The following is a 25,318-nucleotide window of genomic DNA, read 5'->3' as shown; positions in this document are numbered from 1 at the left end:
TTTATTCTAAGAGTTTAAAGCAATTCATTTCTTTTCCTGCCTGATTATTCAGGATTAAGTCCTTACTAGTTATTAAGAATTCCTAGCTCCGGTCTTTATTTCAACATTTCTACCTCTGCTGTTTTCAGTTACTCGTGTTTCTTTGTGCAATTGCGTAACTGTTAGGAATGGGTTAACTGCAAGCTTCCATTTTAGACTTAATTTGTGTGTTAATTGTTCAATAGTACTCATCCGATACATAAAGGGGTTACAGGTGACACTGGGTGTTGGCGATGTGTACGTGGAGTTGAATCAGAAAATAAAGGGAGTCTATGAAGAAGTAGGACTTGCGTTTCCTTTACTGGACTGCAACTGAGAGGCTCAAACATAACAACAACAAGTGTAATTTCACAGAATTAAAGCACGACACTTACAGGTACATTACTGCCAAGGTGCAAATGATACAACGGCACACTGTTTTATGAGGTCAGGAATACCATACCAACTAATTTCTTCTCCATGGATCACCACCTTGACGTGGTGGAGAGGTTTGTACACTCTAACAGTCCCTTGAGTAAGGCTGTCAGGAGCTTCTTGCTCCCAGCAGAGCCACCCCCTGGCAACAAGGTCAGAAGGAAATGCCAGACAAAGAACGATCCAAAAAAAGTCCTCAAAGGCAGAAAAGGTGAAGGACAACTATGTGCCTCACCAACTCATCATAGTTTAACACATCACTGAAATCTGACCACCAACCCATCAAGATTGTGTAGACAATTATTAACTCCTTCAAGGTCTCCACATTAAATAAGTTATGTACAGGTTTCTACCAGGGTCTGTTTGCCAGGTCCTGTGGAAATGGAGAAGTGGGCAGAGCTGTTAATCTGAGAGTCCCAAATCAAGAATCTGCACACAGGCAACAGGTGCATGAAGATTGTTGGACAGAGGCGTCTTTGGCCAGCAACATCTATAACTGAGCAGTCCTTTTCAGAATACCCTCTGTTCACCCAAAAAGGGTGAGGGCTAGCAAACAAGTCTTGAAAATAGGCTGCCTTACTTTCTCCTGGTTGGGAAATCACACCCTAAAGGAAAACTATCTTTGCGTTATTATAAAATCCATTCTTTCGTTATCTCCACGTGCTATGATAACTTGCAATCTGTGGAGGTTGCAACACTTAACGTACAGGGTGTTCCACTGCTTGTTACATTTGTTCCTGCCTAAATTGCTTTTAGGTCATTTGGCTAAGATCAGGCGTAGTATCGATATGTTGTGCGTGGTTGAAGTTATTAGGTTACATTTTAGCTTCCTTTGAAGCAATTTTTTAAAATTTTTACTCCAATTCAACCAAATCAAGTCCAATTCAGAGTCTGAACAAGTTGAGACGTTCCTGATCCAAGCTGACAGGACAGGGCTCTCACCTCCTGTCTTGGGCTTAATCTACATGATCCAAGCTGATTGGAGTAGGCATAGCTCCTCCTCCAAGGCTTGATCTCATTTACATCTTAGCCAAAAGGTCAAGATGCCGCTTTTAAAAATTGCTTCAAATGTAGCTAAAATGTAACCTAATGACTTCAACCACGCACAGCACATCGATACTGCACTTGATCTTAGCCAAAAGGCCGAGAAGCAATTTTTAAAAGCTGCATCTCAGCCTTTTGGCTAAGATGCAAATGAGATCAAGCCTTGGAGGAGGAGCTACGCCTACTCCAATCAGCTTGGATCACGTAGATCAAAGCCAAGACAGGAGGTGAGAGCCCTGTCTTGTCGGCTTGGATCGGGAATGTTTCAACTTGTTCAGACTCTGAATTGGACATGATTGCACTGAATTGGAATAAAAACAAAAAAAGTGGGATCCTCTTGGAGAGTTTTGAAAGGTCATCCAATCAGTTCAAGAGTCAGTGAACAGCAGCTCTGAGGCAATCAGTTTCAGTCAGTCAGCTTTAATCAGTAGAGTGCTAAATAGGGGAAAAGACAAAAACAGGAAAGTATCCAAGTTAAAAAGCATAAAAAAGGCTGCAGTTAGCAGACTTAAAGTGGGGTGGATTCAGGAGAGGTCCTGGACATCCAAGCAAGTTTAGGAAAATCTCTGAGTATTCAAGGAGATAGCAGAAGGTCGGTTACTCTGTGGTTTGGGCTGTTGACGCAAAGGTATGCCTTCGGTAGCAGTACTGTTCTGCTCGGTGCAACCAGCGTGTTCACAGAAATCCAGGGGAGCAGAATCTTTCAAGATGAGATTGAAACTCTGAGTTGTGCCACTGTTGAAGTCATCCAAGTTAGAACGACCTTTGGAGAAAACTCCCAGGTCAGAGCTTCAAAGGTGACATTACAGAGTGGTACAGTGTCATCTGTCAATGTAAATGTATTACTGTTGTCTTTTAATGGGTTTGCACAGACACATGTGACACCTTCGTCAGTGTGGGCTTTAGTCTGTTTTTTGGTCTGCTAGAGTATTTTGCAAGGAAGACCTGTGTACTAGTTACTCCTGTTTTCATAGAATTATGGAAGTATCATGGAATCCCTATAGTGCAGAAGGCGGCCATGTGGCCCATCTAGCTTGCACTGACAACAATACCATCCTGATCTGTAAACCTCCCCCCCCCCCCATGTATTTACCCTGACAATCCCCCGCCACTAGGGTTAATTTAGCTCGGCCAATCAACATAACTTGCACATTTTTGGACTGTGGGAGGAGACCAGAGCATCTGGAGGAAGCCACGCAAACAAGGGGAGAATGTGCAAACTCCACACTGACAGCCAGCCATGGTCAGAATTGAACCAGGTCTTTGACACTGTGAGGAAGCAGTGCTAATCTCTGTGCCATTGCAGTTCTTGCTGTTTACTGAGTTATTGCCATTTGTAAACTTTGTTATTTTATTATATAAAAAGCACATTGCTCCCTTGACAACATCTTCGACTATCTTTACTTTGGGTTCAGGTTACCACATCTTAAGGTGAAGAGAAAAATGAAGTTTTTCGATGTTCAGTATGGCAACACAAGATTGTGCACAGTGAGTAGCTAGTTTGCAACGTGAGCAATGGTCGACAGCTAGGATCAGCGGGATTAACACGCAAAAAGAACTGTGCATGTACAATTGTTTGGTTTTGGTGTTTCCTCCAGTTCAGTGATTTTTTCAAAGGGTGATGGACACCCTGTTACAAACCTAGTTGGGTGACATCTTAATTACAAGGAAGAGTGAGGAGGTTCATCTCAGCAAGCTGGATCAAACTTTAAAAGATTTTCAGAGACAGAACGGAGTCTGAAATGGAGCAAGTGCTTTTTCCAGGCACAAATTGTAGCCTATCATAAGATCATGGCACAAGGCTAGCTATTAAGGAAGCTCTGGATCAAGGACCGTGTCAAAGCTCAAGTCATTTTTGGGCTTGGTGAACTATTATAGAAAGCTTTTGTCAGACCTTTCAACTGTATTGGCACCACGGTACATACTAATTTACAAAGAAACCAAATGAAAATGGAAGTCAGCACAAAAGAAAGCTTTCAATGAACTGAAAGCGGTGCTGCAACAGCCTGCTGGTTTTTTTGATCAAGACAGGGAACTCATTCTGTCTTGTGATGCTTCAACCCCTGGTGTGGGGTGGCACTTTCACTTCAGTGTTGTGAGACTTCTTACTGTGCTCACATTTAATTGAGAACAGGTCAGAAAAACCCACCAGTTTTGCATCTTGTACACTGACAAAGGCTGAAAATGGATATTCACAGGACGACCTTCCTTATCTATCATTTTTACTATTAAAAAGAATCCATCAGTACCTCTACGGGCATTCATTCAAAAAAATGTACCGAATACATACCATTGATAGGTCTTTTCAGTGAGCGAAAATGTATTCCTCACATGGCCTGAGCGAGAATACAATGCGACCTTAGTGTCATCTTACCAGTACAATAATTGTGTACAGGGCAGAGAAAGACAAGGCAAATACGGAAGCATGAGTGGTCTCCCTTTACAGGATATGCCAACTAAGGTATTGTTTCCTCTAAAGATGATTTTCTTACATGAGAGATTTGCACATACTCCAGTGAACACTAAGCAGATTAAGCAATGGACAGGCAGAGATTCTGCTCTATCGCAAGTCAAAAGATTTTGAGATACAAGGATGGCATACTATTCTAGGAGATGATGGGTTGAGACTTTATATGAAGCGCAAAGGTTACAAAGCATGGGCGGTGGGGGGGGGGGGGGGGGGGGGGTCAAGAGTGGTCATTTTGTCCTCTGGTCATTTGCAAGACATGAATGAAATTTGTGTGGCTGATCCAGGTGCCTCTCGAATGAAAAGTCGAAACAGGTTGTATGTTTGGTGGCCTAATATGGATCAAGGCTTGGGAGTATCAGGCAAAAACCTGTTCCGTTTGTCAGATAAACCAGAAAATGGCACCACCAGCAACACTTCATCCTTGGGAGTGGCCTGATGGGCCATAGTCAAGACTTCATGTGGACTTTGCAGGATCTTTTATGAATCACATGTTCTTGGTCATCATAGATGTGCATTCTGAGTGGTTAAAGTACATAACTTGAGTAACATTACAGCTCATGTTACAACAGAGAAGTTATATCAAGTTTTTGCAACTCGTGGGTTACCAGATTCTCTCATTTTTGGATATGGCACTGCATTTACAAGTGATTTGTTTCAAGAATTTACGAAAAAGAATGGCATACACCACATACATACAGTGCTATTTCATTTGGCTTCAAATAGTTTAGCTGACTTCGAAAGAAGGATTGAAGAGAATGACAAGTGATACTTTGGGAACTAGACTCTCCAGGTTCTTATTCCAGTGTCCTATCACTGCACAGTCAACAGCAGGGCTTTCTCCAGCTGAATTACTGTCGGGTAGAAAACCGCAGACTCACCTGGACCTGTTTCATCCAAATGTCAGAGCAAGAGGGGACAGGAGACAAGTGGGGCAGGAGGAGAGACACAACTACTATGCAAAAGAGCGACAATTCAACACGGGTGATCATGTTTACACAGGAACTTTGATAAAAACCAGAAATGGTTACCTGGAATAATTTTAAACCAAAAGTGGTCCAATATCTTGGGTAGTGAAATGGCACAATGGAAGAGTTGTTCGCAGATATGAAAGATCATATTTTGTTTTGCTTTATGACTCTGAGTCAGCAATAGTTTCAGAGTCAGAGTTAGTTTCAGATAACGTGGCAGAAGGTAATGTTGCTGTGGACGTTTGCCAGGAAGTGCTTCCTGTTGCACAAGACTTTACAATGGAAGCAGATGAGGAATGTTTCAGCATTGATTCTCAGCCTTTTTCTGCACCTACACATTCACATCAACTGACACAAGTTCTGCTGGCGGTTGATTAATCATTACTTCATTGCATAAAATGCAACACAATCGCAAACTCTCAAAAAGATTGTCATGTACTTCAGAAATTACTTTTATTGTATATTTGTCCTGATAGAAGATTAAAATTTAAGGGGGGGTGCAGGGGGAGGAGTTAGTGTTGTAATAACATAAGAACATAAGAACATAAGAAATAGGAGCAGGAGTAGGCCATCTAGCCCTTCGAGCCTGCCCCGCCATTCAATAAGATCATGGCTGATCTGTTGTGGCTCAGTTCCACTTTCATCTATAACCGATGTCATAACGCATGCACATGTGACATTTTCAGCAGTGCAATTTATTTTTTGGGTCTGCAAGCAAAACCTATGTATTAGTTGCTGCTGTTTTCATAGTTCTTACTGTTTGCAAACTTTGATATCTTATATATAAAGAGAATTGTTTTCTTGACAGTGCATTCAACTACCTTTATCGTGGGTTTAAGTTACTGCAGGTAAAAATAGGAAACTCTCATAAGAGAGACAAAGTTTTAGCCAGGTTGGTTGAATCAATGTTACTAAGATCTGGGTGGGTTGTTGAGAAATCCATGGAATCTGCTTTTGTCACATCTGTCATTTATTATGCAGCATAGATTGTTTGACTTTGGTTTGCCTGTTTTCTCACATGTACCTCATTGTGACTCTGAATGTTAGAGTACAAAATAGATATTATAAATTGGTTTATCTTTCTAACCTCATACAATAAGGGAATCTTGTGGTTTTATTCCATTAACAAGTGCCTTGAAACACAAACTTTGTCTACTTTATACAAAAGGATGCCAATCAAATGAATTATATCAATAACTTGGGGCCAAGGATCATACAGTGGTCAAAGAAAGAATTATTTAAATTTTGCAACTTGGAATGTTGGAAGACTCAAGAATTATCTCAAGAACAGCCGTCTGGGAAAAACAACTGCAACTGTATCACACAAGCTATTAACACTCCAAATTAGCATTGCCACCTTCAGTGAAACCCAATTACCTGGGAGGATGGGGCAGCTGAGGGAACAAGTAAGGGGATATACCTTCTAATAGAAAGGAAAGGCAGACATTGACCCTCGTGGTTTCGTCATCTGGACTAGGAGCTCGGATGCACTGCAAGAACTCGCTAATTATTAAAGATTCATGACACTTCATCCACCATTCAGCCATAACCAATATGCCATCACCACCACTAGTGCTTATGTCCCCAACCCTTGGCCCCAGTGAAAATGTTAAGCACAAGTTCTATTCTGACCTTAATGAAAAGAAGAAAAAAAGTCATCCTTCTGGTGGACATTAATGTCAGAGATGGCCATGATTCTGGGGTGGAATCTTCCCAAAAAATAGTGTCAGGTTCTGACTGAAAGCCAGTATGTAACGCTTTAAAGAAATTCCATCAGCAATGTCACTGCTGCATACTCTGGATTCAATGGGAGGATTGTAACATAAACACTTGTGCCTTTCCTGTATTCAGGTAAATCTCCAAAATCAACTTCAATAGACTGATCATTGTCTAGATGATCAAAGAGCATCTCCCTCACCAGAGCTTATTTTGTCAATTCTCAAATGGCCAGCATTCCAGAAGAGGACAAAGAAAACACTTCAAAGACACTCTGAAGCTCTCCTGGGAGTGGAATGGCATTGATCTTAATGGCTGGAAGGAGCTTGCTACCAATCATTCAGAATGGCAACTAGTCCATCAAGCTACATCATGCTTTGGGTCACAACATCTTAATGATGAGGCACAGCGGCAGCTGGAAGGAAAAAAAAATAAATCTTGCACACTGGATTCCAAAATTCTGCCCCATTTGCCCAAAGTTCTGCAGATTCAGAACAGCCTATTCATACACATTAAGAACCATGGCAGATTCCAGTGACTGAGTAGAGACCATCCTGAAATCATGGGACAGCCAATGACAACAAAGGCCAAGTAAATTGTGATAATGTATTAAATTAAGGCAATAAAATTTCAAAGCCTTTCAACATATTCCAATTCAATCAAATCAAGTCCAATTCAGAATCTCAACAAGTTGAAACATTCCCGATCCAAGCTGACAAGACAGGGCTCTCACCTCCTGATCTACATGATCCAAGCTGATTGGAGTAGGCATAGCTCCTCCTCCAAGGCTTGATCTCATTTGCATCTTAGGCAAAAGGCTGAGATGCAGCTTTTAAAAATTGCTTCAAATTAAGCTGAAATGTAATCTAATGACTTCAACCAAGCACAGCATGTCGATACTATACTTGATCTTAGCCAAAAGGCCGACATAGAATTTGAGTTCACACAAGCGGAAATAAGATGATGCAGGCCTTCTGGCACACATGTTTTGCGCTCCTGAGAGCTGTTTTGTTCCTTTATGCATATTCCCCGTTTTGAACATAAAGAATAACAACCATGTTTCTCAAAAGGCGACAATTGATAAGGAGATCCATAGAAAAAGTGAAGCTTCAAGTCATTCCTGCTTGATGTTCCAGTTTTGTAATATAGTAGCAGTTCTCCCCAGCACTGTTCAGAATTGAGTTGAAGGATACACTGTTTTTAATACAAAATAATGCTCAATACATTATCAGATTGAATTAGGTCAATTGTACTTTCATTGGAGTTCCCTTTTTGTAGTAATACTTTCAGGTTTGACTTCTACAAGTGGTTTTGATTGCTATGAATGTTCATTTGGCAATGCAATTGCAAAACCAATTGTTGCTGGCCACAGCTGGTACTGGCTCAAAACTGGTATTAAAAAAAAACTATATTCCAATCCATTGCTTTGGACCACCTGAAAATCCACCAAATACGTTTCTATAATGCATCTTTTCTTTTAAGAAAAAGCGTTAAAAATACACTTTGAACTATTGTTCAGGGTGTGATCCTGGGGAGTAATGGGGTTGGGGATAGAATAAGAGTAGGGAAAAACAGGACAGATATCAAAGCCTGATAAAGTCACCAAAGTATTGACTGTGCAAGGTATAAAAAAAATACATTGCATTTTGGCTGACAAACGTAAGTGCATATGTATCTGGGAGTTTTTTCAGCCAAAGCACAGATTTATATGTTGTGTCAACTGAATGCAGAGACTTTGATGTGTATTTTTTCTTTCATGGAATCTTTGCTAACTTTCTGATCTCTAATATTGCAACTGGCTGGTAACTAACAAACTTTAGCCAGATCCTGAATGGATAATTGAGTTCAATCCGTGAATTATTTAAATGGCCCAGCTATCACATCTGATTGCCAAACATTTATGTAACAGATGAAAGTATGGCAGCCAAGGAAATCAACAAATTCTATTTATATATTTCAATCTAACATATTAGGAGGAAGCATAGGTCATTCTGTTTTTTAAGTTTGTTCCACTATGTAATATGATCATAGCTGAACATCCAACTTGACTCCATTTTCCTGCACTATTCCCATTTCCCCTTGTTTTGAATATCTAGTTAATAATTCAGGTCTGTGTGGAGTTAGCACATTCTCCCTATGTCTTCACGGGTTTCTTCCCACAGTTCAAAGATGTGAGAGTTAGGTTGATTGGCTATGCTAAATTAACCCTAGTGTCAGGGGGATTAGCAGGGTCAGAGGGATTGTGTTTGCTGTAGACTCAATGGGCCGAATGACCTCCTTCTGCACTGTAGGGATTCATATGTTTTTGACTATTCCTTTTAGTTATTAACGTATTAACTGTGGAAAATTGAGATATTTGGTTGAGAAATTGGTAAAAACAATCCTAAAGTAAATGCAGTTCAAACAAACTGGGAGTTTCTTCCATTAAAAAAGGTGGGACCATGTTGATTTAAGGAATAAACAACAAGAAAGGTACGATCATAAAACAGCAGGTTGTCTTACTTAGCTAAAGAACTGGAGACAAGATGTTTGCAACAATTCCAGTAAAGGATAAATTATTCATGTGATTTTCAGGATTAAAAGACAATTAATGATTGAAATTTAAAGGCAGTTCATTTTTTATTTTTGCCACCCATGTCCTCCCAAAATTTCCAGACTTACCTGAAGTCCGGCAGGGGTCTTAACTTCTTTATGAGACTGGTTATATTTCTCAGCTATGTTCATTTACATCTTCTGATGCTGCTGTGATTGCAGAGTTGCCAGCCAGATTGGCCCCAAGGGACAGAAGTCCCACTCTGCAGTAATTAAGGTTGCCCCAGCATGTTATTGCTGCAGGGCAGCCAGATTTCATGTCAATGAGGTGCCAACCAATTTGTAGATAATCCATCCCCACCCCCAAAGCAAAATCCACCCTCTGAAGTTTTGTGCCACTGTGCAGTATTCACAGAGAGGCCTGTGCTTGAACTGTGGAATCCAGAGTGGTGAGGGCAACAGAGAAATTGGAGCTGAAAGACTAATGGAAGGACCCCAGTGAAATCTAGTACCTTGACAAGTAGCTGGGGAGGCAGTGCTGGTCACTTGACTAATAATCCAGAGGCCCAGAGTAATGCTTTGTGGACCCAGGTTCAAATCCCACTATGGCAGATTGTAGAATTTGAAAACTCAAAATATCTGAAATTAAAAGTCTAATGATGACCACGAAATCATTGTCAATTGTTGTAAAAACCCTTCTAGTTCACTAATGTAATTTAGGAAAGGAAACCTGCCGTCCTTGCTTAGTCTGGTCTACATGTGACTCCAGCAATGTGGTTGACTTTTAAATGCCCTCCGAAATGGCCTAGCAAGCCATTCAATGGTATTCAATGGTTACAAATGGAACAAAAAGAAATGAAACCGGTCACAGTAAACCTCCTCCTGATTACCACACATCGTGCGCCTCTGATAAATTAGTATTCCTCCATGTTGAACACTACTCGAAAGAAGCACTGAGTGGCAAGGGTGCAGAATGGACTCTAAGTGGACATCACCAAGGGTGGCTCATAGCACAAACATAGTTGGTCAGGTCCTAAAGGACACAGCTTCTTGACTGGGACTGTAGCAGGTGCTGAGGAAACCAAGAGGGAAAAACATACCCTCATCCTCACCAACCTGCCTGCCACAGATGTATCTGTCTGTGACAGTATCGGTAAAAGTGACCACCGCACAGTCCTTGTAGAGACGAATTCATATCATGTTGTGTGGCACTACTGCCATGCCAAATGGGATAGACTTTGAACAGATCTAGCAGCTCAAAACTGGGCATCCATGAGGTGCTGTGGGCCATCAGCAGCTGCAGAATTGTACTCAACAAATCTGTAACCTCACTGCGCAGCATATTCCCCATTCTACCATTCCCATCAACCCCAGGAATCAACCCTGATTCAGTGTAAAGTGTAGGAGGTCATGCTAAAAATGAGGTGTCAACCTGGTGAAGCCGCAAAACAGGGCTACTTACGTGTATAAACAGCATAAGTAGCAAGACCGAGCTAACTGATCCTGCAACCAATGGATCGGATCTAAGCTCTGCAGTCCTGCCACACCCAGCTGTGAAGGGTGGTGGACAATTAACTCACTGGAGGAAGAGGCTCCACAAATATTCCCATCCTCAATGAGGGGGGAGCCCTGTATATCAGTGCAAAAGATAAGGCTGAAACAATTGCAACAATCAGCCAGATGTTGAGTTGATAATCCATCTTGACCTCCTCTGGAGGTCCCCAGCATCACAGATGTCAGTCATCAGCCAATTCAATTCACTCCAATGCAATAAGAGGAAACGGTTGAAGGCACTGCAAAGGCAATGGGCCCTGACAATATTCCAGCAACTGTACGGAAGACTTGTATTCCAGAACCTTCTGTGCTCCTAGCTAAGCTGTTCTAATACAGCTCCAACTCTAGCATCAATTTGGCATTTGGAAAATTACCAAGGTAAGTCCTGTACACAAGGACAAATCACCACAGTTTCAGGACATAAGGTTGGAAAAGAAACTGGAGACATCTCTCCCGGAGCTTCTCAGTTATCCTAGTCCCAACCTTCTTCAGCTACTTCATCAATGACCTTCCTTCTATTATTAGGTCAGAAGTTCGGAAGTTCACCGATGGCTGCATAATGTTCAGTATCATTCACAACTCCTCAGATACTGGACAATATCCTGGCTTGGACTGACAACTGGCAAGTAATATTCATGCAATGCAAGTGCCAGGCAATGATCATCTCCAACAAAATATAACCAAAGCTTCTTGACATTCAACGACATTACCATTGCTGTATCCCCCACTATCAACATCCTGGGGTTTACCGTTGACCATAAATTGAACTGAACTAGTCATAAATACAATGGCTATCAGAGTAAGTCAAAAGCTAGGATTCCTGTGGCGGGTAATTAACCTCCAGACTCCTCAAAGCTTGTTCACCATCTACATGGCACAGATCAGAAGTATAATGGAATACACTTCTTTTGCCTCAATGAATGAAGGTCCAGCAACACTCCAGAAGATTGACAATGACCCACCACAATGCAGCCTGTCTGATTGCTATCCCCTCCACAAAAATTCAATCCCTCCACCACCAACATATAGTGGCAGCTGTGAGTACCGTCTACAAGATGCACTGCAGAAACTCAACCAAGGTTTGTTAGATAACACCTTCCAAACCCATGACCACCACCATCTAAAAGGACAAGAACAGCAGATACCTGGGAGCACCATCAGCTGGAAGTTCCATTTCATGTCATTCAGCATCCTAATCTGAAAATATAGTTTCGTTCCTTCACCATCGCTAGGTCAAATTCCCGAAATTCCCTCGCTAATAGCACTGTGGTGTACCTAAACCTCGGGTACTACAGCATTTCAAGAGAGCAGCTCACCACCACCTTCTCAAGGGCAACTAGAGATGGTAATAAATGCTGGTCTAGCCAGCAATGCCCATATTCCATAAATAGATAAAGACAAACACTAAGTAGAGGTCAGAGTGAATTATTACTTTCAAGATTTTGTAAGGAAAATCTTGGAGTAAAAGTAGAACTGAGTTTAGCATGAGTTTTATATTAGTGATGTTTGTTTTGCATTTCATGTGTACACACATATAAAGTTGGTGTTTGTTAAAAATATGAAATCTTGTGGCACAGTTCTGTCAGTTGGATGTTTGGATTCCTTCTTGGTTAATAGTCTCTATCAAGAGCATAATACCCAAGTATCTAAATGTTGTTTGACCTCTGTCTGGAATATATACAACAATTTAACACCCAAAGCAACCCACCCCTCCCCCTCCCCCTCCCCCCCCCCCCCCAGGTTGATAATTTCAAAGAATCAGAACACTGCAAAGAAAAAAATTTCTCTTCATCTTAGTCCAAAATGGCCAACTCACTTTCTCCTCAAGTCATCTGTCTGGATTCCTCAACTAAGAGAAAGATCCTTCCAGCATCTACCCTACACAACTCCTTAAGAATTTTATGTTTCGGATCAAAGAATGAGACCCAGTCTCAAGCAATAATTCATCGATTAGAAGATGAATCTTGGGTGAAGGCATGAGTCAGAGCTGCAAGTAGGGCAAAATCAGATGATAACATGTACAATTTTTCACAGATAACTGTGTTCAGGATTCCAAATACAGGTTTATTTTAGGTTTTGTTTGGCTCATCACTAAGCAAGCCAGAAAAGAAAATGGGTCAGTTTGACTCATGAGCAGTGGTTCACGATGGAATTCAACATACACTTTTGCAATAATTGGGGAGCTAACCAAGGTCACTGGGTGAGAGTTTAGTCAACTAATCAGACTAGACCACAACAAATCGCCATCCATTTAGTCGCTAAAAACTGGCTAGTGGGAAAGGCCACATCAATGACAGACAAGAACTACACACTAATTGGAAAATCTAAGAGTGAGAAGAATTGGAAGGTTTTGGGAACAGAGATGGGAAAGAATAAACAAAATATCTGAATCTTTAACATAAATGCAAATCAAAAATCTGAGGTAAAGGGACGATGTTGATTACTCAGAATAAGGAGTTTTGACAAAAGAACATTCATTGAGCAAGTTTTAAAAAGTGGTTAGTAAATATTTAAAATATGCTCGAGACCTGTATTTCACTGTCTCAGAAAGACATTTAGTAACATCAAGCCATTTGTATGATGTATTGTTTCAACACAACTGCTGTGATATATTAATGGATTATCATGCTTCAATACCAGGCTGTGAACGAAACAGTAACAACCAACAAATCCTTAACTCAGGTATTAATTTCCCGACTGAAGCGTGTAAAATTAAGCACGTTAACTTCCTTCCCACACAGTGCATAACAAATCTTCAAGGCCATACAAGACATTAAAAAAAATTGAGAGTCAGTATTAAGCAGGGACAGTTCACCTGCAAAATGAGGGCAGTCCGAATAAAACGTGACAAAAGAAATACTGGTTTTTCCAGTCTACCTTTTAATACTCATTTTTTCAACTACCTGTACACAATATGTGCAAGTAATTGCCAAATCAAAGCTGAACCTAATGCAGACAAGTAAACCATTGGTTAACCAAATCATACAGGTGTAATTTAACTGAGGTGATGGACCTTTTTTTTAAAAACGTGCTCTGCGATATATTCAGTGCACAACATTCACAATTTCAATTCAGTTTCATTTGATCTTGCCAAGCATGATAGGGACTCAAGCGTTAATTGAAGTGCCTTTCTGGCACAATACAGTGTTACAATTGCTACATGGGCTATCAGTTTTAACCAGTTGCAGAGAGAGTGCATTACGTGAGTAAACACAGTAACCCTATGGTTACTTTATCCAGGGAAACTTCTGAAGTGTCTCTCCTACTCATTTGGAACCAGCTTCACTCGCTCATTGTGTGCAACATATGTTACTTATTGAGAATATCTCAGCCCACTCTCTTTCCCCAAGTGATCAGCTTCACCTCTTTCAGATCCTGAGACTATTTTACTCCATCACAGATTTACTGGGGGATAGAGGGCTGGGCTAGGATAGGATCCACACTCCTCACTGCCGCGGCCTAAAGCCGGCGGGGGCAGCGGCCTCGCTTTAATCCGCCTCCGCCCCGCATATCGGGCGGCCCCGGCACCGAGATCAACGTAGAGGCTGAGCTGAGGAGACAGGCAAGCGAAAGCGCTGCCTCCTTCTCTCCCCGGGTTTAACCTCAGCGGAGCGGCGGCGGACACCCCGCCCGCTGCAGCTGCAATAGCAGCGATCCCCTCAGGAAGCTGCAGCCCAGCACCTCGCAGCTGCTCAACAGCCAGCTCCATATAACTATACATACTCCAGGCTCCAACTCTGCAGTAGTCTGTGTGTTTGCAGAAGCAATTTACCAACCTTCTTGAAGGAAGTTGTGTGTTGCCATTTCTTTTTTTCCCCCCCTGTGATTCTCTCAGTTACAATCCGACACACCCTTTCAATTTACTTCATTCCCTACAGCAGGTTCCCAAACCGATTCCCTCCCCTCCCACTTCACTTATTAGAAACAGCATTAAAAGAAAGAATGCCAGTGTGTTCAGTGCAAACTTCAAGGAAATTCGCCTTTTCAAAAAAAAAAGCCCACTGGATGCTGGGGCTATATAACCTTCAGTTTCAGCAATGAATTAACATTTTAAAGACCTGATTCAAAGGTCACTTGAAATGCACCATGTAAAATCTGGGACAAGATTACAAATTATATAAACTCTTAGGGGAAATAGTGTATGCAGTTGGGAAGAGGATGCCCACTGTAAAAAGTCAACAACTTCTCCCATACAGATACACAGCACAAAATAAATTACAAATACTAGGAATCTGAAATCAAAATAGAAACACTAGAAATAACTCGTCCTTTTTATCTGTAATTTTGTTTTTGATCTGAATTGTTGATTTTTTTTCTGTTTCCTATTTGGCCATCACAGCAATAACAATATGTTGTCTTTTTTTGGTTCACTAATTGCAATCCTGATTTTCAGAAAGAATGGGGATACGTGTTTGGCAGTTTGCTGTCAGAACAACACCACACAGAGCTCAGAAAGCAAGCAGGTGGTAGTATTAGGCCTAATTCACTCATAACACACTAACAATTACATGCAGCATGGTGCCCAGTCTGTGTGGCATTTGCACATTCTTCCTGTGTCTGCGTGGGTTTTCCCTGGGTTCTCTGGTTTCCTCCCACAGTCCAAAAGATATGCTGGTTAGGTGCATTAGCCATGCTAAATTCTCTCTCAGACAAGTGCCTGAGTGTGGTGACTAGAGGATTTTCATTGCAGTGTTAATGTAAGCACTAATCTTAGAATCCCTGTGGTTCAGAAGGAGGCCATTCAGCCTATCAAAGCTGTACTGACAACAATCCCACCCAGGTCCTGTCCCCGTAACCCCACATATTTATCCCCCTAACACCAAGGGACAATTTAGCATGGTCAATCCACCTAACCTGCACATCTTTGAACTTGGGAGGAAACTGGAGCATGCAGGGGAAACCCACACAGACATGGGAGAAGGTGCAAACTCCACGCAGTCACCCAAGGCCAGAATTGGGGACCTGGGTCTCTGGTGCTATGGGGCAGCAGTGTTAACCATTGTGCCACCGTGCCACCCTAAATAAAGAAACTTTAAAAACTTGTCAGGTGACAGAAAGTAGTGCACTGGATAGATATGAGGCTGATATGAAGCTATGAGGCTGGGCTAGCACTTAATATAAAAAAGGATAGCAAGAGTTTTTATAAATATATAAAAAGGAAGAGGCTGGCTAGGGTGAACGTTGGTCCTTTAGAGGATGAGAAAGGGGAGCTAGTGGTAGGGGATGGGGATATGGCTAAGGTCTTGAATAACTTTTTTGTTTCTGTCTTCACGGAGGAGGACGTGAATAATTTGCCGGGTGTTAGCGATGGAAAGGTGGTAGGAATGGAGGGTCTTAATGACATTACTGTTACTAGAGAGGTGGTGCTCGACAGACTGGAGGGGCTGATTGTGGACAAGTCCCCAGGACCGGATGGAATGCATCCGAGGGTTCTGAAAGAAATGGCGGAGGTTATAGTGGATGCCTTGGTGGTTATTTTCCAGACGTCGCTGGATTCCGGGGAAGTGCCGGAAGATTGGAAAACGGCTAATGTTACGCTGTTGTTTAAGAAGGGTGCCAGGCAAAAGGCAGGGAATTATAGGCCGGTTAGTTTAACGTCTGTGGTAGGTAAAATGTTAGAATCCGTCATTAAGGAGGAAATTGCGAGGCATCTTGAAGGGAATTGCTTGATAGGGCGGACGCAACACGGTTTCATTAAAGGGAAGTCGTGTCTGACAAATTTACTGGAGTTCTATGAGGATGTGTCTAGGGCAGTGGATAGAGGAGAGCCGGTGGATGTGGTCTTTCTGGATTTTCAGAAGGCGTTTGACAAGGTACCTCACAAGAGGTTATTGCAGAAGGTCAGGGGACATGGAGTTGGGGGTAGGGTGTTAGCGTGGATAGAGGATTGGTTGTCAAATAGGAGGCAGAGAGTGGGGGTCAATGGGTGCTATTCGGATTGGCGGTTGGTGACTAGTGGGGTGCCCCAGGGGTCGGTGCTGGGGCCTCAGCTATTTACCATTTATATAGATGATCTGGAGGAGGGAACCGAGTGCAGGGTGTCGAAATTTGCTGATGACACCAAGATTGGGGGAAAGGCAAATTGTGCGGAGGGTGTGGAGAGTCTGCAGAAGGATCTAGATAGGCTGGGCGAATGGGCCAGGAAATGGCAAATGGAATTTAATGTTGGCAAGTGTGAGGTGGTCCACTTTGGTAGGAAGAATGGTAGGAAGGACTATTACTTACGGGGCGAAAAACTGCAGCAGGCGACGGTGCAGAGGGACCTCGGGGTCCTTGTGCATGAGTCGCAAAAACCCAGCTTGCAGGTGCAGCAGGTGGTCAGGAAGGCAAATGGGATGCTGGCCTTCATAGCGAGGGGGATTGAATATAAAAGTAGGGAGGTCTTGCTGCGGCTGTATAGGGCATTGGTGAGGCCGCAGCTGGAGTACTGTGTGCAGTTTTGGGCGCCACACCTGCGCAAGGATATTTTGGCCCTGGAGGGAGTGCAGAGGAGGTTTACTAGGCTGATACCGGAGTTGAGGGGATTGAGCTATGAGGAGAGGCTGAATAAACTAGGCTTGTACTCGTTAGAGTTTAGAAGAATGAGGGGAGATCTCATTGAGACGTATAAGATGATGAATGGGATGGATAGGATAGAGGTGGAGAGACTCTTCCCGCTCAAAAAAGACAGTAGGACTAGGGGGCACAGCCTCAAGATAAAGGGGAGGCGGTTTAGAACGGAGTTGAGGAGGAACTTCTTCACTCAAAGGGTGGTGAATCTCTGGAATTCTCTGCCCGTTGAAGTGGTGGAGGCTGCCTCGCTAAATATTTTTAAGAAGCGGGTTGATGGGTTCTTGATAAGAGAGGGGATTAAGGGTTATGGGGAGAGGGCGGGAAAGTGGAACTGAGCCACAACAGATCAGCCATGATCTTATTGAATGGCGGGGCAGGCTCGAAGGGCTAGATGGCCTACTCCTGCTCCTATTTCTTATGTTCTTATGTTCTTATGTTAATTTCTGTATATCAAGACCAGGGTGGAGCAGGTTAGAGGACTGTTTATACAAATAGTTCATTGGGGACACCTTTGATTATTATCCAGTCAGAGCTGATTTAGAGGTCTCAATCAGGTGGCTACAAATATAGATCAATCTGTACCTGTCAGTCCTCATTCAGACAAGAGTCAGGAACCCCCTGCTGAAACACCTGTTTCTTTACTGCAGGGATGGCCATGGTGATTTGCCATTTAATAGAATCTCAGTTAGTTATATGGGAAGCAAGAATTCAAAGAATCATAGAATCCCTACTGTGAAGGACACATTACCTCTCTGAAAGGGACACCTGGACCTCTCCGAAAGGGTATCTTACCTCATTAAGGGACATCATGCCTCTCAAAATAACTACTGAAATGTTATGCTCTTTTGCTCAAATGTCATGTTTGGGATATCCCACTAAAGAAAATTGCATTTGCTTGAAGGCACTTTTACAGAAGCAGTGTCTCAATAACCATGAATGTGCAAACTACAACTTGCTCCTAGAATCATAGCATCCTTACAGTGCAAAAGGAGGCCATTTGGCCTATTGAGTTTGCACCAACAACAATCACACCCAGGTAGAGGAAATTTTCCCGTCCCACCAGACACAGGGATCGTAGTGGAAGAGGGCGGACCGTGCAAAGGTCCGCTAACCTCAGGCAGGAATTTCTGGTTTTGGGGCGAGTCTGAATTGAAAATCCACCCAGAGAAAAAGTGCAAACTCCACAGTCACCAGAGGCCAGAATTGAACCTAGGTCCCTGGGCACCATGAGGCAGCGGTGCTAACCACTGTGCCACTGAGCTGCCCCTAAAATCTGCTAGCTGCCATGGTGGGATTTGAACCCATGTCTGCAGAACTTGGGCCTCTTGATTACTACTTCAGTGAAATTGCCACTATGCTACTATCTTCCTTCTCACCTGCATAAATTTGTGAAAATGATTGCAGACATACTACACATTGATCAAGTGAAAGTGTGGTTCATAAAAGCTCCATTATTCAGTGGAGGAGCGCACAAGAAGATAAATTTGGTAATCTGGAAAATAAACCAAAACCTCTCCAGTTTTCTTCTAGTTGTTATTGAAAAATTGATGAAATGGCTTGCTCTGACCATATACATCAGTCACCTACTTAATGTAAGCACAATTGCAAAGTGATTTAGATTGCTAATGCTTCTTAGAGCAACCTATAATGAGCCTGAAACAAAAACGTCCGGGATTTTTGTGATCTGTGAAGCAATAGGAAGTGTCATGTCTGCCCACAAGTTTAGCTGTAAGTTATCTTGCACAATGTGGCACAAATATCTCACACATGTCTGGTGGAATACATCCTCTGCAAGTATTTCTGTTCTGATAAATCCAGCCGTCAGATTTTGCCTGTATATCTCATTCAGCAATTTTCTACATCTGTGTGCGACTCAACCAGCCTCTCCACATTTTTCATCCTCCCTTATGTGTCCAAATGAGTTGAATTAAAATGGATTTCCACAGAGACACCCAAGGCCAAATTTTTGCTCCCAAGTCAGGAATGCAAAGTTGGGAAAATTCCCGCCTCCGCAAGCCCAACTCAGGAGAAAGTACGCTGGATATTTGAATTTTCATTTCGGATATTAACTAGAGATATGCCCGTCATCCCCAGAAACAGTGCAACTGCAGGGTGCAGAGGCAGGCTGATTAATCAGACTGCTTTGGTGCTCTGCTCCATCTGTAAAATAAAACAAAAACAGCATTCTGGCCCTCACCCCTCATGCCTAACACCCATTCAATACAGTTAACATCCTCCAAACACAAAGTGCTTTATAAAAAAGAAACATTTCCTTCAAGTACTTATTCCTAATGAAAACAAAGACTTCATAACTACTTTGAGCTGTTACTCAAACTCTGAACTTAGAGCCTAGCCCCCACTGAGATAATAGGTTGTGGAATCAGTCATGCAGCACCAATAGCCTTCACACTTACATCAACAGGCTTTTCATGAAATTACAAGCAGTGATGTTCTTTCAACTGCAGGGTTTTTTGTAATTTTAAGAGCTCGTGGATGTAAATGTCTTGAGAGTTTTATGGTCCCACAAAGTTTATCCACATTCATCTTTAATGACGGGAGACATAAGTGGAGGCCGGGTAGCAGGTTTCCAGATGGCACCACCATCTCTGCACATCTCCAGCCACTGGATTTCTGGCGTCATCAGCTCCATGCCAGAAATTGACGCAGAGCTGCATAAATTATTTAAATAACAATTTGCATTTCATTAGTGGGCCTGCGACTGATGTCTCCAGGCCTCTCGAGCTCATCTGCCCCTCCAGGAGTGTCTCACTCCAGCGAGGTTTGCAACAGCTCTCCATTAGTGGAAAGTTGATGGCTCGACCCTGCAGGAGTGAAGGGAGGCCATGGAGGCCCCCTAGGAGGTCAGGGATAAGGGAGGCTGCCCCCGGTCATTGCCCATTTGGCAGTGTCAGCCTGGCCTCCTGATACTGCCCTAGGAGCAAAGTGGCAATGCTCAGAGGGCACCTTGGCACTGCCCATAAGGTGAGCAGTGGGGTTCGAGGGGGCAGGACTAATGGGGCAGGGCCTCTGTGGGGGTGGGGGAGGCCCCACTGCCACTCTGTACTTTGGGATCGTGAGGACAGCGATTAGAGCTGGTTCGGGACTGCAGTAGTTGGGGGGGGGCGGGGGGGTGGTGGCGGAGGGGTAAGTGTTGGGGTAGTGGGGGTGGTCAGGACTGCAGGGGGGTTAGGATTGTGTGGCGGAGGGAAATCAGGACTGTGGGGTGGGTGGGAAGAATCAGGACTGCTGAGGAGTTGTGGGGGGGCAGGGGGGGAGATCAATGCAAGCCGTTAGGGGTTGTCAGGGCTGGCCCAGAAGGCCAACGATCAGGGAGTGGGGGGAATCAGAGGGGCAACAATTGTGATGAATCCTCATTCTTGACAACCAGTCTGCAGTTTTGGACATTATTGATCATACCATCCTTTCCACCATTATCTATCTGGGTAGGAATGTATTCACCCGGATTCATTCTTATCTATCTAATTGTAGGTAAGAATCACCTGGTCTCCACAGTTTTTGTTCTGAAGAAGTCAGGCTCGACATGAGGCACTAACTCTGTTTCTTTCTCCATGGATATTGCTAGATCTGCTGAGTGTTTGCCATTTTCAATTCAAGAACATGTTCCTTTCCATACATATGCACAGAAATAAGGAGCAGTTAGGCCATGGAGACATTTGAAAATACGGATTAGAACTTTAAATTCAAGATGCTGCTTAACCAGCGGCCAATGTAGGTCTGCAAGTATACGAGCGATGGGGGAATGAAACTTGTTGCAAGTTTTGGATAACCTCAAGTTTTTGGAGAGTAAAACATGGAAGACCTGACAGGAATACATTGGAAGAGTTGAATCAAGACATAAGCAAAAACATGAATGAGAGTTTCAATAGCAAATGAGCTGAGACAATATGAAATTTGGGTTATGATACAGAGGTGATGTTACAAATACAAAAGCTATAAGTTTGTTATGCTTTTGGGACCGTAAAGTGGAAGGGGATCATGTAGCCTGTTAAAATCCTTCCTGACAACAAGTCTGGGTGGCTTGGTGGCTATGGGACATTGAGCACCAGACTGATCTACAGGGAAGAAGGTGAAACATGTTCATACCTATGGCGAGAACATCGTTGTTAACTGTGAGTAGAGCGTTAGAACTGGATTTTTATGGAGTCAGGAAGACTCCATGGATTTTCAAAAATGACATGCAGGATGTGGATGCAGAAGCCTCATCCTCGTTTCCAAAGATCCAATTTTTACCAGCAGGGTGAAGATGCCAGGCTACAATTCACACAAGAGAATAACCAGAACTTGGCAGAGTAATTTGAAATTAGTTTGGCTGTTCCAACAATCTTAACCCACAATGTGGAGAATCACAAATTTATGGAATTGATATAAATGCTCTTGAAGGCTGATAAAGTTATTGTAATTGTCATTTATTTTTATTCATTCATGGGATGGGGTTGTTGCTGGCTGGGTCAGCATTTATTGCCCACTGCTGAGGGCATTTAAGAGGTAAACATATTGCGATGGGTTTGGAGTCACATTGAACCAGACCAGGTAAGGACCTCAGATTTCCTTCCCTACAGGACATTAGTGAATCAGATGGGTTCTTACAGTCATCAACAATGGTTTCATGGTCATCATTAGACTTTTTTTAATTCCAGATTTCTATTGGGTTCAAATTTCACCATCTGCCATGTTAGGATTCAAGCCTGGGTCCCCAGAGTATAACATTGGGTCTCTAGATTTGTAGTAAAAATCACAAGGCCATTGCCCTCCTTTATAGGCTGGGGTTTCCCACCCTTGCTCATGACGAGTGTCATCGTGGATTGAAGCAGGAGGTATCATAAGAACACTAAAAATTGGCATTACATCATGATGAAACCAATTTGCAATTGTTCACTCCAGCTGTCAATGGTGGGTCACATTTTTCATCATAGCATATCGGGTATGTTATTTTAAAACACTTTGTTGTAAGCTCCACTTGCTGGAATCATCCACCATTCTGGATCACCAGACCACGTCGACATTCAGTTGGAACAACCTGTCCCACAATTGTGGATAAGCAGCATGCACTTGAACTGCATTTCACTCATAGAATATTACAGCGCAGTACAGGCTCTTCGGCCCTCGATGTTGTGCCGACCAGTGGAACCAATCTAATGACTCTCTAACCTAAACTAGTCCAATGTTATCCATATGCCTATCTACTGGCCATTTGGACACCCTTAAAGTTGGCGAGTCCACAACTGCTGCAGGCAGGGCATTCCACGCCCTGACTATCCTCTGAGTAAAGAATCTACCTCTGACATCTGTCCTATAATTACCATCCCTTAATTTAAAGCTATGTCCCCTCGTGTTAGCCATAACTTATTACTTTGAGGTTAGTTTGCCTGTCTTGAATCATCCAGTGCTCCCAGGAGTTAATGCTGGGCTTTGCAGGCAGCACCACATGCTTAAAGAGGTTGTCATGGGCAAGCCCCTACCTACCAGACCACCAGGGAGTGGCTTTCCATGGGTAGCACTGGGACTGGAGGACAGCTGGCCTCAGGCAGGTTAAGGGGTTGCAGGACTAGTCTTATACTGGGGTTGTGATTAGGGAAATTTGCACTCCGACACATAACTGGGGTAAGGTTGCAGAGGGAGGTGGTATATTTTTAAGCAATGTAAGTGGCCTCAAGATGGGGATACATGAGGTCCACATGGGCCATAAGCACATCCACTTCCAAGTGTCTGGGGGCAAACAAGTGAACATAAACCAGAAGCACGATGGAATCAAGGATACAGGGATTGATTGGCCTGTGATGTCATGGTTGGTTTGCTGAAGTTGTGTTTGTGAATATTTGTTCAGACAGAAGAGAATGAGAACTCTGGTAGTTTTAATACAATGTTGACATGGGAGTAATTGCCGTTGGTGTGAGAGGTAGAACTGTAATCCAGTCTTCAACATTAATATTCTTCACAGTGATGAGCACAGGAGGATAATGTACCAAAAGCAAATAATAAGATACTAACACAAGTAACAGGCAAGAGTTATATACAATACATTTCTATTGATATTCAAGACATGGTTGGCCATGACACCAGCTTTGTGATATCCATTTGATTAGTCCATTACATCATTACATGTAATTTATGTAATTACACAATCACTGTTGGTAATTCAGTGATTTTACATCCATGTGCCTTAATCTAGGATTTAAGTTAATGGTAGGCCTCTCAAAGTTTTATTTTTGGATAAGATCAGAGGTCAGTGACTAGAAATCAACATTTATCTTCCCATGGACTTAATGCCTGATTGAATTGCACTGCAGGTGAGATATTGCAGCTGTTATCAGTCTTAGCTATGGTCTATTGGAAACTGAGTTAAAACATCCAAAACTCATTTCACTTGCACTCAATCATTTTGCAAGAAGACAAGATTTGTTTCCATTCATTGAGACTGTTTACAAACTACCAGAGGTGAATGGAACATGTGAGGCACACCCTATTTTACCAACTAATTATTTCCAATTGGTTACTGACAAGTTTTGGAACATTATCTAAATCTGGGTTTTATTGGTATCCAATTCCAGTTCGATTCACAACTTCTCAGATAATGAAGCTAGCATGCAGCAAGCCCTGAGGCAGCATGGTGGCCCAGTGGTTAACACTGCTGCCTTACCGCACCTTAGTTTAAAAGACCCCATTAGACCAATGTTTACTCTAGTGAGTTAAGGTGGGTTTGAGATTGAGTTACACCGCTGACCTCAAAAGCAAATGGCCATGGGGTGGGTGAGCACCGGTTCAATTCTGAACTTGGATAACTAATTGTGTGGAGTTTGTATGTTCTCCCTGCGTCTGCATGGATTTCCTCTGGATGCTCTGATTTCCTCCTGTAATCCAAAAATGTGCAGATTAAGTGGATCAGCCATGGTAAAATTGCCCCTTTGTGTCCAAAGATGTATTGGCTAGATGGATTAACTATGGTAAATACATGGAATTATGAGGGTTAGAGCAGAGGGAGGGCTCAGGTGGGATGCCCTTTTGGTGAGTCGGTGCAGTCATGATGGGCTGGATGGCCTCTTTCTGCTCTGTAAGAATTCTATGGTTCTATGGACAGCATTCAGATTTTGGAGTTCTTGGACAAGTAACATTAATGCCACACAAATGCCAGGCAATGACTTTCTCCAATAAGAGAAGTAACTAGCCATTTCCCTTTGATACTTAGCAGCCTTCCAGAGATGTGGCATGTTTCCTGTGCATGTATAGTTAATGAGGTGGGAGTGGATGATATGGTGCAAAAATCCAGCTTTGTAGCTGACTGGTTTTCTTGTCTTCACCTACACTTAATGCAATCTCACTCATAATGTGAAGTTTTTTTTAATCCATTGCTCTTTCAACATAAAAAACATAGGCCTAAACTGTCAGCAAGAGTTAAAAAAAAACACCTTGGCTGATATGGTTTTATTCACAGGCCATCTGGTGTAGATTGTCATGCAATTCCGATAGAGGGTTTTTGACATTTTGCCAAGGTTTGTTATTATGGATGCTTGGCTGAATTTCAATAGTTATAATGATCTCAGCAGAGTGGTTTGAGGTCACAGTTTGATTAAAAGTTTAAATAGACTATTAAATTATTAGGTGTGTTTGGTGTGGGGTCAGATTAGAAGTTCGTTTCATTTTAATAAAATCATAAGGTCATTAGAAATATCAACAGGAATAATTATAACAGATTAACCAATTGAGGAAATTTGAAAGCTTTGAATCCGTATCTTAAATAAATTTTACAGTATCAAGTATGTATGAATGAGAGCCTTGTTAGATGTTAGGTTTTTATTCAACTCCACATGGCTCCCAAGGACTGGCTAGAGTGGATACATTCTGAGTGGCCATGTTGATAGCATGGAAGTGTGATGTGACATGGGGGAGTGAGGAAAACATGAGTTGGAATAGAGGTGACGTGAGGGCATGAGCACCCAAGAGGGAGTGGCTGGAGGGTGAGGGGGTGTGATGGATGAAGGCTAAAGAGCAGAAGAACATCAAAAACAACTGG

General features: G+C 42.6%; 1 non-coding gene across 1 annotated transcript; it reads right to left on the bottom strand.

The window, feature by feature from the left end:
* Positions 1-1,409: 1,409 nt before the first annotated feature.
* On the bottom strand, positions 1,410-1,608 carry LOC145341685 (U2 spliceosomal RNA). Its single transcript, XR_013886439.1, has one exon. It is a non-coding gene; the product is annotated as a U2 spliceosomal RNA (small nuclear RNA).
* Positions 1,609-25,318: the final 23,710 nt, after the last annotated feature.

Source organism: Carcharhinus amblyrhynchos, chromosome 3 (genome assembly GCF_965287045.1).
Source record: "Carcharhinus amblyrhynchos chromosome 3, sCarAmb.v2.hapA, whole genome shotgun sequence".
In the NCBI taxonomy this organism is placed as follows: Eukaryota; Metazoa; Chordata; class Chondrichthyes; order Carcharhiniformes; family Carcharhinidae; genus Carcharhinus; species Carcharhinus amblyrhynchos.
The sequence above is the reverse complement of the archived record's forward strand: the minus strand, read 5'-3'. Positions and strand labels throughout refer to the sequence as shown.